This window comes from Herpailurus yagouaroundi, unplaced genomic scaffold (assembly GCF_014898765.1).
Source record: "Herpailurus yagouaroundi ecotype Mexico unplaced genomic scaffold, PumYag 159, whole genome shotgun sequence".
In the NCBI taxonomy this organism is placed as follows: Eukaryota; Metazoa; Chordata; class Mammalia; order Carnivora; family Felidae; genus Herpailurus; species Herpailurus yagouaroundi.
The window spans coordinates 58,500,000-58,515,464 of NW_024412400.1; the positions used below are offsets into that span (position 1 = coordinate 58,500,000).

Here is a 15,465-nt window from a genome sequence, read left to right on the forward strand (position 1 = left end):
TCTTTTATTGAACAATGGAAAAGACTAATTTTGCGCCTTTAAAATAATTTATTGTATGAATTACATATTACATTTAACATAATCAATTTTATCATATTTAACAGTGGTCTTCCCCAGAGAATAACATTTTTACAGACCCTAATATTAAAAATGTTCTTTTTAATAATCTCAGGACATCAGGTTTGGAAAATATGAGTATTTCCATTTAATCTGCATGATGTATTGTATATTAGAAATAGGTTTTTTGCTTCTTTGTCGGTACCTATTTTGAATAACTTTAAAAAAGAACCCAAGACTAGCCAAAACCACATCATTTTTTTTATTATTTTATGACAGGAAAAATGCTTGTGCATTTACAATTACTGAGTACATTTAAATCATTATTCATTTATGGAATAACATTAATTTCTGAATAGTGTGGCACCACATATGAATGATTCAAAACAAAGCAGAGTCTCTTCAAGTCTTTTAGGTCCTCATATCAACCTCCTATTCGCTGTTGCCACCCACAGATACTTCTCAATCTGAAGAAAAGCCATTATTAGTCAGATAACTAGATGAGACTTGTAAAAAAAAAAAAAAAAAAAACAAGACAATAAATTTAGTTAAAGAATTAAATCCTCAGAAGACAAAAAAAAGGATATATAACTATTTTGAAGCTATTAGCTATGGAAATTCCAAAACACCTTTAAATTAATTTTAAAACAATAGTATTTTTCAGTTATTTTTCTCACTCAGAACAAATTCTATTTTTCATTTTTTAAATGGCTCCTTTATTTTAATGCAAACAAGCAACATATTGACAAAAAAGTTATTCTCAACATATAAGGATATTTATTATCTATTAAATTAAAAAATGTTAAACATGCTCAATGTATTTTCAGGCTTAGAATGTAATCACTGATTCATCCACTTGTGTAATGTACATTTATTAAACAAGAATTGAGTTATACAGTCAAATGTTGAACTATTTAGTTGATATAAAATTTAATATCTATTGACTATGTGTGATAGTCACCTGTAGTAATATTTATCTAGTTTTCTAATGATTATAAAAAATAATAGGTATTTAATATTATATATTAAAAGATAGTCCAATGCAACAGATTAGTTAAGAGTTTGCCTCCAGAATTCTGGACAAAGAATTCTCTTCCTTATCCATATACAAGATACTGAAACATTCTGTACTTTGATTTATTCATCTGTCCAACTAGAATGGTAATAATGATACCTAACTCTAGGAATCCTGACAAAATTAAGTTTTAATTAATACTAGTATTTTTCTTCTGTCACTGGACACGATGAAAATAGATAGGGTAAACATTTTCTACTAAGTATCAAGAGAGGGAAATGTGGGGCCATAGTGTCATTTTAATAAGTAGTGAGGAAACAAATTAAGTGCATTTGAAACTAAAAATATTTCACATAAGGTTTTTAAAGTATTCTGTCAAAATTAATACCTCAATATAAAAATGTAATTAAAATATTTCCAACATTAATTTTAAGGTTTCAGGATCAAAGTGAGTGATTGTTTTTCAAACTGCATTTGTTTTTCTTTATTATATCTACCGGTTTAAATATTCCCTCAAGAAACATTGACAGAATTCACTGGCATCTGAATCTGCTTGGGAATTCTGGTTTGGGACTAAGATCATATTAAGCCATGTCGTTGACCACCTGGTGTTCATGAACTCTGAGAGACATATGACTGTGAAAAACAAATAAATAAACAAAAATACAAGCCAGCCATGTATAGAATTATAGTTTTATGTAGGACTATGTAAAAACTGTTTTTATGTAGTCTGGGGGAGACTATGTATTATAAAAAAGTATAAGTTTATTATATATGTGTACTAATTAGTACAGAGAGTGGTCCATAATAAACACATATACATCTTTGGCTTTAGGCTTCATATGGGATGATGAAGAAACTGTGATTGGAGGCTGGAAGGGTAGTAATTTATATTATTTTGTGGTGAAACATTTTATAAAAAGTATCACTTGTGATAACTTGGAAGGCAGGTGACATTCTTGAATGAGCTTTGACCTATAGTTGGGGAGGCTGGGAAATAAGATGTAAAGAGTACTTCTAAGTTGCTATGGGTATCATTTGACAAGGTATTACAAGAAAGAAATGAACTCAGAAAATAATTGCAAGAGAGAATAAAAGGAAAATAAGATAAAAGAAAATTAAAAGGATTCTAAAAATTACAGAAATATACAAAGTTGGAATATGGAAGATTCTTCACTCTATCCTATAACAGATAAAACTGAGATATTTGAGCAAGGAAAGCCAATTTAATTCATGGAAAAGATGTTTGAGTCAATTAAGCTTGTGCTCAATAAAACTTTTCTATTGCACAAAATGGTTCAATTAAAAAGAGACTGGGGACACCTGGGTGACTCAGTCTGTTGTGCATCCCACCCTTAATTTCAGCTCAGGTCATGATACCAGGGTTGTGGGATCGAGCCCAGCATGGGGCTCCATGCTGGGCATGGAACCTGCTTAGGATTCTGTCTCTCTCTCCCTCTGCCCCTTTCCCTTGCTCTCTCTCTCTCTCTCTCTCTCTAATAATAATAATAATAATTAATAAAGAAATAAATAAAGGAAATAAAAGGAGAGACACTAAGGCAATGGCTCTTCATGTTGGCTCACAGTTGCTTCAGGATCCAAGAGATGACCGAGGTCAGCAGGCGTATTACTCAAAGCACTAACAGACATGACATCTCCTGAGTTCCATGACAGATAGTGGTGGTAGTAAGACCAAGGCCATATGGGACTATAGCCAACTCTATAGGTAGATAGGGCTGCCTCTGGGTCTGTAGCTCCAACCACCATTAGTGAGCTTGCCACTTGGGCATAGGTCTGCTTTCTTAAAACAGCCCTCCTCAGTCTTGGGCTCCATCAGGGCTTCATAACTTCCTACTTGAATCCCAAAGATCCCACAAGCCACCTTTATCTCTGGGCGGCTGCCAAATTATTGTTGCTATGGGACATATGAAAATGGGCCCTCCAATTTCACCATCTTGCTGATGTCCTGATTATATTGTTCAAAATCATTTTCCTCACCATTTTATTATTTATTTATTTATTGCTTAACATTTTTTATTTATTTTTGAGAGACAGAGTGCGAGCTGGGGAGGGGCAGAGAGAGGGAGATGCAGAATCTGAAGCAGGCTTCAAGCTCTGAGCTGTCAGCACAGAGCCCAGTGCAGGGCTTGAACCCACCAACCGTGAGATCATGACCTAAGCTGAAGTCGGATGCTCAGCTGACTGAACTACCTAGGTGCCCCTTCTTCACCATTTTAAAGGAAGATTATATCCACCCTTTAATATCAAGCTTGGACATGTAACTTGCTTTCGTTAAGAAAAGGTAAGCAGGGATGACCTATATTACTTCAATGCAGAAATGTTAAAGGCCAACACATAGCTTGCCAGAGTCTCCTTTCTTTTCTCAAGATTGAGAATGTTTTGTTTTGTTTTTTAATTGTTTAAAATGTTTATTTTTGAGAGAGAGAGAGAGATAGAGTGTGATCAGGGGAGAGGAAGAGAGAGAGGGAGACAAAGAATCAAAGCAGGCTCCAGTTTCTGAGCTATCAGCACAGCCCCATAAGGGGCTCGGACTCAGGAACTGCGAGATCATGACCTGAGCAGAAGTCAGACGCTTAACTGACTGAACCACCCAGGTGCCCCAAGATTGACAGTGTTTAAGAGACAATTCCTATTTTAGCTTGGGTCCTGGAGTGAACATAAATGACAAAACTATTCTGTATTTTTTTCATTATTTTTAAAACAGCATAACTTAATCTTATTTAACTGACACTCAAGGAAAACAGCCTACATTGCTCACTTGTATGCAAGCCTAAAACCAAGTCTTACATAGGTTCACTCTTACATAATGAGACAGATCCATATCACAATAGCCAAAGAGAAGAAACAAATGAAAATAACTTAAAGTAGACTTTTGCCCAATCCAGCCTTATTAAGGTTACATTCTTGAAAATGTGGCAAAATCTGTGAATTTGCACTTTATCAGCCAATACTACTCCTTGCAAAAAATATGGCTTTAGATGACAGGGCAGAGAGGATAAATACCATAGAGGCCATACTTATTATTAATAATATAAAATACAGACTTTCCATATAAATACCAGTAGAGTGTGTCCAAACAAACTCTATTTGAAATATTCTCTACACTTTGGATTGTTAAAATTACTTATATTTGTGCTTTATAATTTCAATGCATTTTTTTTTTTATTTGAGAGAGAGAGAAAGAGCATGAGTGGGGGAGAGGGGCAGCAGAAGAGAGGGAGAGAGAGAGACAGAGAGAGAGAATCCTAAGCAGGCTCATTTCTCAGCGACACTGGGATCATGACCTGACCCAAAATCAAGAGTCAGATGCTCAATTAACTGAGCATGGCGCCCCTCAATGCAAATTTTTTAAATTTTTAAAAAAACTTTTTAATTTAATTTTTTAAATTACATCCAAATTAGTTAGCATATAGCGCAACAATGATTTCAGGAGTAGATTCCTTAGTGCCCCTTACCCATTTAGCCCATCCCCTCTCCCACAAGCCCTCTAGTAACCCTGGAACTATTTGTTCTCCATATTTAAGAGTCTCTTATGTTTTGTCCCCCTCCCTGTTTTTATATTATTTTTGCTTCCCTTATGTGCATCTGTGAAAGATATTTTCTCTCGGTTACTTGGTCAAAGTCAGTGAATGCTCTCAATAAAAATCCTTAGCACTAACTAGTAGCAGAGTTTTATTAAATTGTTTATAAATACACAGATGCTCATTATCAAGGCTTCATAGGGTCTCTTTTTTCTCTATATTTCATTTAGTAGAGATTACTTCTGCCTGTACACACTGCTACCATTATTCAAGATCTCCATATTTTTATACTCAGACTTAGCACTCTCTGAAGTCTGAATATTTGTTTTCCTTATTAGCTGCCACACAATCTTAAGTATATTTCCTCCATTCAACCCATAAAGGTATAAGATATGGGCAATACAATTCATAACAATTTACCTTTACTGTTACACAGTCAGATCAAGAAATCCAGAACATGCAAAATTGTTCTTAATTTCCAGACTTGATTTGAAAGTTTAAGGCCGTGTATAGTCTACAGATGATAAAAGTTGGTCATGGGTCATATTCAAATGAATGATCTTAGGACCTTGGTTCTAACAGAAAAAAAATAATATTTGTAAAGGACTGGTAATGGGTGTGGCTGAGCCTGTAAGTGAGAATCAATATTGTGTTTTCTTCTTCCTTCAACACTCACAGCAAGACATGGTTTTTCTGCCTCCCTTAAAGTTAATGCCACCTTTTCCTGGGTTCTGGCAAATGAAATCTAACTAGAATTAAAGTGGCTAATGCCAGATAACCTGTAAAAAATGTCTTGTGCTGTGCTCAGTCTTTTTCCTCGTCTGCATGTGGATTTTCATGACACTGAAGTGGGAAAGGCAACACAGTAGAAGAACCCTGAGTCAGTGAGTCCTATGAGGTACAGAGCCACTTTCTCAAAGTCACTTACTCCATCTGCATCGAATTGAAGTAAAATTGAGAAATAAACTTTAACTATTAAGTTACTGATAGCCATTGGAATTTTGGAATTGTTAAAAAGTCAACCTTCTCTGATTGATAGAAAGCTAGAAACTGTTCTTAAAGCATTTTATCTTTTACCACAATTATTGCTCACAGCGATCAAACAAAGTAGAGGCTCCATTTGCAGGTAAGGAAACCAAAGCCAGAAGAAGTTAAGTTATCCAAAGTGGCAGAGATGATGAGTGGCAAAATTGGAACTTGAACTCAAGAAGCTTGCTTCCAGATCCAGCTTTCTTAAATATTACACATCTCTTTAGGCATTACCAAAAGACCACCTCTTGTAACTGGCAGGGGAATTTCTATTGAGAACCCTTTTGTCCCTTATTTTCCCCCGATAGTCCCTCAATCCCTTTAACCACTCCATTTCCTTTGCTGTGTGCCACATCATTTACTACTTGGTCATAGTCATTCTGCTCTGTCAGATTCCAATGTTGGATGAAGCTGAGACAAGATAGGAAGGACTGGAAATTCTTTAGATACAGAAAAACGGTCTCAATATTGCATTTCTTCTTTTGGTCAAGAATTTATAACACTTACTTGGCATAGTTTCCAAAATTTTTTTCTCTGTATCTCTCTGTATGTAAAGATGAAATTTACCATAATCCCTTACCCTTATTAAGGGAATGTATACAAGCATAACTAATCTATGTTACATTTGAATTTTTTTTTCATTGCTATTTCGGACCAAAACACAGTCTGTTGCCCATGTCTGGCTGATTATTACTCTGAACTTCACCAATGATAATTGGTTCATTGGTGGACACTTTAAACCAGGTGGACCAAGCTGTATTTCTGAAACTTTTGCCAAACTATTATTTTTCAGAAAAGAAGCTGTAAAGGCAATAGAGGCATAAACCAGTATAAATCTTGCTGGTGATGATGCAGAGTTTCCTGAAAACAATACTAATAAGAGAATGTAGAAATAAAGATTGGTGACCCTGAACCAGGATATCTCTGAAGCTGTCCATATCTCCTTATAATTCTAGCAGATTAACATCTACTTCATAATATTTGCTAGATATCCACTAATACCCATAGCTTGATAGTAAAGTATCAAAGGTCAACACCCTGAACCTGATATTGGGAGAATGCAATCTTAGGACCTGATGGGAGAACTTTTCTCTCTTTGTAGGAACTTCCAATTTTGTTTTTCTCTCCACCTTTCAAATGTTATTCAGGATTTATTCCCAAAAGTTCTGATGCAAAAATGCATACAAGAAGTATATTTCTAAAGTAATAACAACAATGATGCTAGAGAACTATCAATCTTTTGAGTTTGAATCTTGTAGGAATGGGGAGATCTACCTACGTTAGACAGACAACACTTGAATTTAGATTGACAAGCTATACACACTTTCCTTGGGCTAGTGACAAAAAAAAAAATGACAAGCTTTTTGGTTTGCTTTCTTTGCTTTGCTTTTCGTTTTTCTTTTGACTTTGCTTTTCTTGCTTTTAACCCCAGTCTAAGTCTCACTCCCTCACCCTGTGTTCTAGGCTATAAACTAAAACCCAACTCATGCATTTTATCCCTTGCAAATCAAATATTTTCAAAAAAGTAAATGAAAATGGGGCACCACAGAAAGTTGAAAGGATTTTTTTCAAGTTTCTTTTGCTTCCAAAGTGATGACATATATATTATATTAGACCAGGTGTTGGATTTTTTCAGCTGGTTTGCAAACCCAAACTAATAAATATGTTAAACTATTATTAATATTACAGACTTTACCTACAATGAGACCATTGCCCATGCCAAGTCATCAACAGGCCCCAACTCATCCCTGGTTTCTGCCTTTCCATGGAAACAGTCCTTGTCAATTTTCCTATCATTACAAGGACAAGTGTTTGAGATCACAGTAAGCTAGAAATACATCACAGCGTCATAAGGCCAGCACAGCTACTTTTGCCCACAGCCTGCTCTCTGTGCATAAGTAGGCACTGCAGGAACTCTGATACCGTAGAGAATGGAATTCTTCTGCTCCTCCATAGGCCAAGCCTATTCAGGATGCTCTATTGTCTTCCCTATACTTCTCAGTGCTCCATGACTTAAAAGTTCCACCACTGCGTAAAGACCTCTTTGGATCTGTGTGGTGGATCTGAGGAACGATAATGTGCATTCTGGAAGTTGACTTGCATGTGCCAGTGCCTGCTCCTTCCTCAGGGACCTTCTGATCTTCTAGCTTATTCACCACTTGGCCTCAATAATAAATAAAAAAAATTTTTTTAAAGAAAAAAAAGGCATGATATGAGGGGAGGAAAGAGTAGTAAGCACTTAGAGTCCTTACTTTACTATGGGCACTTACAGAAGGTAAAGGAAGGTAAAGGTTGGTCACATTTTGCTATTCTTTTAGTATATTTGATATCTGTTCTCAAGACAATTATAGAACATTTCTTGACCATAGAAAATCACAATTTTGTTATGAATATCTTTTAAACCAAGTTAAAAAATGAATTGCACAAGTCAAAATTTAAAATGTTTCCAAAGTTGCAACTGGAAATTTTCTATATCAGTAATGGTGTTTCTTCTAAAAGGAAGAGGGTGACAAAAAATTGTTAACACAATGTTGTACTAACAAAGTCAATTCTTATGTTTTTCATTAATAGCTATAATAAAGTAAGATTCGATAAGGGGATAATTGGGAGTAAGTGGGGATCAACAGGACCAATATTTATTTAACACTGCTTTCATTCCCTTCTTCAGTCTTTTGAAGTCAGCTTAAGATATTTCATAGAAAGGAAGTGTGTAGATATCTCATTTCCTTTCTACCAGCTCTTTCTTCCTATCTAATTATACCAGTTTGCTTACAGATTTGTATTATTGTACCTTTTCTGCAATGAGCAAAGTGAGTATTATTTAACTTCTGATTTTGATGCATTCATTTAGTAGCAAAATTATTAAAGTAATTCTCCATGAGTCTCATTGTATGGTGCTAACTAGCTTTAAAGCAGTTTTTGAGAAATAATGTACTTTTTATGGTATAAATGGCATAATTGATTATTTCCATGATGATTATTAAGAGACTCTCAGCCTTTTACAAAATATTTTGATTAGACAATCACTACCTAAATGAAAGCAAATAAAAGAAATAAATTTGTGCAAATAACGTGCACTGAAATAAATTAAATTAATGTTTGATTTGATGAGCATATCATGGAGATTGCTCAACTCCGGAGGGGGGGGGGAAATTAAGAGAACTACAATATCCATAGAATAATGTTATTTGGAGAATGAATTGTTTTCTTCCTTTCCATTTTCATTAAAGCTGTGTTAAGAATCTGAATGTTAATTGAATGTTGATTCTTTTATGTTGCAATACTCTACTATTAAAATATGTCCCTCATCATTGTTCAGGATATTGACTGTTTTATCTTTAATTATCTTTACCATCTAGTTTTCAATACCACCAAAGATAGAAATTTAATAAGATTAAAGATTTAAAAATTTAAATAATAATTATTCTTTTAAAATTATCCTATAAAGCTAATACCAGTTTTATTTGAAATATCTTGATTTTCTGTTGAAATACAATATCCATATTTTATGCTTACATATAAATATTCTGAAAATTTAATCAGAAAAAACTATTTTCTGAGATACATTCTGACATGGGTTATGGATTGCTTGTTTGTTTGTTTGTTTTTTTATTAGTAGGGGAGTGCATTTATCTCTTTGTATAATATTTTGGCATAGCTTCCCCCTAAAACTGATGAAACTACATGTCTTTAATTCTAAGTGTTTTCATAACTTGACATCTCTGAAATAAAAATATGTTTCACAATCAAAAATATGTTTCACACTTTATTATTGTAACTAGTAGACTTTTTTTCTCAGTAAAGCAAAATACATTGTGCTACAGGCGACAAAATCACTGTTCCAATAAAATAAGGTAGTATAACTATTCAAACTAAAGCATGAAATATTACTTGGAGGTATCTCATCTTCCTTAGATTTAGCTACATAAACTGAATTTTGAAACTCAAATGATTTATTTATAAAATAATTATTTTTGTTATTTAAGGTTTTTCTTCATATATATGTATATATATATATATATATATATATATCTGGAACTCTTGTCTGTTGGCTCACTATTTTTTAAAGCAATAGGTGACATTTTCCCCAATAAACTTCTTATTGGCTTGGTTTTTAAAGGAATCCAGTATCTAGGAAAAGCAGAATTGTCTGTTAAAGGAGATTTAAATAGTGAACCCATTACGAATACATCAAACTTAATTTTCTGTTCTGAGCAATGTGTATTATTATTCCATATTGTTTTTCTCTTTCTATATGTGTCATAAGTGAGACTATTTCATGCATACATGCACATAAAATAAATGTATTATAAATTTAAAAATGAAAGGCTCCTTGTGGAAAAAAAAATATGTGCTTTCTATCATATTAGTCTTGGGACTGGATTCCCCATTCTTGCCAAATGCTGTAAAGCCTATCCTGAGAAGTTCTTTGAACCATGGATGTGAATCAGCTCTTAGTTAAGGTATATTTCCTCAAATTGATTACAATGATTGGTCTGACCTAAAATGGCCCAACTATAGTGGAGTTCAGGACCTTTAACTTATTAATCATTGATAAATAACTGGCGAAAAAGAGAATTACTTCCCACCGGAAATCAGTATTAAAGGGAAGAGTCCAGAACATCTAGCACACTTCCCGTGACCAGGAAAGAAGAGCTTATTACTTTGGTGGAAAATATATACCTTCAAGAAAATATTTCCTCAATGGACATTTCAATTTTGCAAAGTGAGAGAAAAAAAAATCTGTGTTGAGACTGAAAAATATACAAAACACTCATCTGTGCTGCAAAATAATAGACATGGTTTCTTGACTGTAGACAATGGCACCTATGTTTCTTTTTAGAAGTTCTTGTACTGTGAATATTGTGATATCTTTGAAAGATATAGCCTTTAATTCTTTTTTTTTTTTTTTTTAAGTTTATTTTGAGAGAGACAGTGCAGTCAGGGGAGGGGCAGAGAGGGAGGGAGAGAGAGAATCCCAAGCAGGTTCTGTGCTTATAGCATAGAGCCCAATGTGGGGCTCCATCTCACAAACTGCAAGATCATCCTTTGAGCCAAAATCAAAAGTTGAATGCCTAACTGATTGGGCCACCCAGGTGCCCAGCTTTTTATTTTTGATGTATGTGTGTATTGATGCCAATCTTCACCAATAACAGATGGACCATAAATTACACAACCCGTCCTTAATTGTAACTCTGAAGACTCAGTGCATATCCTTTCATTTTCTTGATTAATACTGATGTGGTTTGAAGTGCTAAGGTTTGGCCAAGAGAGAATTTTTGAGACATTTTCAGTACAAAATGTGTTCTTATTATAACACTGGGGCAGGACCCAAGGACTGGGTGGAGGAGAGGGGGACAGGAAGCGCTGCATTGGGGATGTGAAGAATGACTGATTATATGTTTTGGAATTGGGGGAGATCAAGACAAAAGAACTTTCCAAAAGGACTTTCATATTTTAAAGAAGACACAGGATTCTGGAGGCACTAGCGGTTGTCAAGCTAGGGTTGTTTTTCCTTTTAGCAAAGCATTAACATTAAGACATTCAAGAGTTCCTAGAGGAGTGTCATATTCTGCCTGTCTCAAGTATTTGTCAACAGGCTGCAGATTATAAAGAAATTTAATTCTATCCACATTTCCTTTTCCTGTGTTCCCCACATCACTACTATGATGTGGTGGAGCTTCTTGGCCTTATACAATAAAGGCTCACACAGAAACACACACAATTATAGATTTATATGATAAGTTGTTAGTATACATTTTTCTTAATTTCATAATCTTTGTGCAAAGGACTAACTACTATAAATTACTATAATTTTGTGTAATTATTTATATTTGTATTTGTAAAATTGAACAAAAATCATCACTAATCTTCAAAATTTTAGCCTACAAATCATTAAATCAAATGGAAATATTAAATTTTACTAGTAGAATGACTTAGATATTTAGCCTTTGTTTATTTCTGAAATTATGTCTATCTATCTACCTAATATACATTATTATGATATATAATATAATTTATATTGAATATATCTATGTACATAATGTTTATATGTATATAACTTAACACTAAATTTAAAAAGAGATTTTTTTTATATGTATTTATTTCTTTTGAGAGAAAGAGAATGAACAGGGGAGGGGCAGAGAGAGAGGGAGAGAGAATCCAACCCACAAACCATGAGATCATGACCTGAGCAGAAATCAAGAGTCAGATGCTCAACCAACTGAGCCACCCAGGCCCCCCAAAAAGAGATATTTTTTAAAGCTACAATACAATAAAATAATACCTATTTTCCAATGCTTTTTTGATAGAAAGGTTTTAGGTTTTAATACATACACTGTGATAAACATTACACTAAAACTTTTCCCCAGACTCTTAACTATAGAGAACAAACTGGGGGTTGCTGGAGGGGAGGTGGGTTAAGTGGGTGATAGGTATTAAGGAGGGCACTTATGATGAGCACTGGGTGTTGTATGTAAGTGATAAATCACTAAATTCTATTCCTGAAACTAATCATTACACTGTATGTTAACCAACTAGAATTTAAAATTTTTTTTCAACGTTTTTATTTATTTTTGTGACAGAGAGAGACAGAGCATGAATGGGGGAGGGGCAGAGAGAGAGGGAGACACAGAATCGGAAACAGGCTCCAGGCTCTGAGCCATCAGCCCAGAGCCCGACGCGGGGCTCGAACTCACGGACCGCGAGATCGTGACCTGGCTGAAGTCGGACGCTCAACCGACTGCGCCACCCAGGCGCCCCGAACTAGAATTTAAATAAAAACTTTAAAAATAAAAAAATATATAATAAAACATTTCCTCAGATCTGTTGATATGTTTATTTAAAAATGTCTAGAATATATTCTTTATCCTTAGGCAATACATTCCTTAAGGGCACATCTGTCACAATTTAAATATCATTAGAATAATTTACATTAAATGGAGACACAGGCAGAAAAGAAATTAATGAATATAGTTCACTCATAGAACTAATATTAAGTAGAAATCACAGAAAATATTGAAATACAAATTGTTATATTCATTCCAGTGTGGCATGACTTCTAATTTTCAATATGAGTTTATCATTATCTAACATTCAAAGGCATTTATTCAGTTTATATATTCTGAGTTCCAACTATGTGCCAGGCTCCATTCTCGGCACTGGTAATACTTCACTGAATAAAATAGATGCATTTCCTGTCTAAAATTTTAATTCTAGCAAAAGAAAATCAAGTAAGTATATAATGTAATATTTGTTTGTGACAAGCAACTGTTGGAAGAAACAAAGCAGAACTCTAACATTGCACTATGTTAGTGAAGGTGGTTATTCCCTACTCCCTTGACTCCCCACGATCACGACTTTACTTCTTTATTCTTAAATTCTCTTACTTTGTCCCTGTTTTGTCACTTCCTCTCTGAGGGTCTTACATTCAATTTTCCCAAGAGACTAAGAGTTGATTGGGTCAGTAAGTTACTATGGAATATGGAATATCATTTATCTCTCTCATGTTGAACCTGTAGTTAGTTGGCTCTCTTTGCCTGGGATGTTGATTCCTTGTCTAACTCATTGTCCCCATGATAAGAGTGTCATATCAGACTAAACATATCAGACCTAGAAATAACTGATAATATAATTTGAAAAGATCTATGAAAAGAGAAACTACAGGATCCACATAAGAGAGACATTTTTCCCAGACTAACAGAATAGTGAGCTCCACAGAAAATAACCAAGTGGTGTCTTGAATTCCCTTGAATATAAATCACTCTTTCATACTTAAAAGATCTGTAGAGATTATTTGCTTTGTTGGGAATGCCTTTCTTTTCTTCTCTAATCATTGCTTGGGATTCCACAGTGGATTCTTGTTATGCATAGTAGTTGTATTCTATGATGTCTTTGCAAACACTGAATTAGTGAATACTGAGCAGTTGTTCTCAGAGGAAATGCAGGGTTAGTTTCCAGTGAGCCTTGGCTCATAACATTTTCATTAACTAATCAATACATAGCCCTGTTTTATATGTGTTTCTGTTTAAAGATACCTTATTTAATATACTTACACAGGACTATAAATTATCCCTGGATGAAGCTTATCAATATACATGTTTTCACTAGAAGTACATCAAAGCCTTCTTGCACTTAGGTACATTAGAAGATGCTTCACTATTATGCTTAGGGGACATTTTAAAAAGTCAAATCACCAAAAAAATGTAGAAATTGTGGCTCTAAATAGACCTTGAAAAGGAAATGTTTTCAGTATAAGAGTTACAACAAGAAGGTAGAATATTACTTAGTTTGACCTTGGCTGGAAACATGGGTGCTAATCATCTTAATTTTTTGTCACTCCGCACATGTTCTTAAGTGACCACAAAATCATCATATTGATTTTGGGATTACAGATAAATTTTAGTGAGCAGGAAAATTTGCAAATATGGACTTAGCAAATAATGAGGATCAACTTCTTTTCATGGCTTCTACTCACTCTTCTCTGATTCTTTGCTTCTTTCTCTTCTTCTAGCATCTCGTAAAATTAGCCAGTTTTTATTACATGTGTCATAGTACTTCACTGACACCTGTTAGTATAACACTTAATTTACTGTAAGATTGATCTTCCAAGTCATCAGTTTGAAATCATAGATCATGGATAGATCATTTTGATATTCCCACTGTATTCACATAGTAGGTATTCATTTAAGATCTGTGAAAAAAGGGAGGGAAGAGAGAGACAGGGAGGAAGCTAGGATGGAAAATGAGCAGTTCATTCTTAATAAGCTGTTAACACACAACTCTGTCAATAAAACTTTTTATTTTACTGCTGTATCACAATGTGCCCTCCAAGAATTCATTTCAATTATTTATTTCATTTTTCCATCTTTGAAATAAGAAAAATAATTCTTTTCACTTATTTCTGAAATGTCTGAAGACATTCAAGAGGAAAATCAAATGATTTTGTGCTCATTGGAAGGTCTTATCTAAATTTGAGGCCAGTGATATTGTTAATGTTATTAATTATTTTTGCCAAAGGAACTTAAGAGACTATATAAGTAAAATCTTCTGAAGTTGTTCATTTTGTTTGAAGTGGAATAAAATGTAATGAAAAATTTTCGTTTGTAAGCAGAAGGTCTTACAAAATGAGTCTTCTTGGATTGAGAAGGAAAAGAAAATACAACAAGCTTTGATAGAGAGCTTTGATACAGTATAGAGGCAAGCTGTTCGGTTCGGTTTAGTTTGGTTCTCTGGATTGAATTGGACTGTGCCCTTTCGGGGCTCCTTGCTTGAGAAACATAACTTTGTACAAGTTTTAATATGCATGTACAGAGTACCAAACTACTTTTCTCTCTTCATCCTTGTTTCAGTAGGCTAGAACAAGATTAGTAAAAGCCCCTGCTGTTCAACTGTATCCTATTAAGATCACAAGAGGAGGAAATGAACCAAAAAGTGGTGACAAAAAGGTGATAGTCTATGGATTAATGGGTAAAAAAAGGTTTATCTCCATTCATTTAGGACTCACTTCTTATACTATTCTTAGATATTTCTTTAAATTTTATGTAAGGGATAAATGTCATGATTATAAAAAGGCACAATCAAGTTTATTTTCCTTAATAAAAGAGGCGATTATTTTTATTTGTGTATAAATATTTTTTAAAAAGACTAAAAAAGTTGTCACATTATGTGTTATACACATCATAACTTTAAGGTTTACATATTTTATGTAAAATAAATGAGACATTAAATGTTTGAAATTACTTCAACAATAGGACTGATATGCACTTTAGAATAAACACTATAATCATGATTAAGAATAGAAAAAATTATCTTCCACTTTTT

General features: G+C 34.0%; 1 long non-coding RNA gene across 1 annotated transcript; it reads right to left on the reverse strand.

Moving 5' to 3' along the window:
• Positions 1–302: 302 nt before the first annotated feature.
• On the reverse strand, positions 303–14,324 carry LOC121033351 (uncharacterized). Its single transcript, XR_005791849.1, has 2 exons — positions 14,120–14,324; positions 303–563 (listed from the first exon to the last, which is right to left on the reverse strand). It is a non-coding gene; the product is annotated as an uncharacterized LOC121033351 (long non-coding RNA).
• Between the last annotated feature and the right edge of the window lie 1,141 nt (positions 14,325–15,465).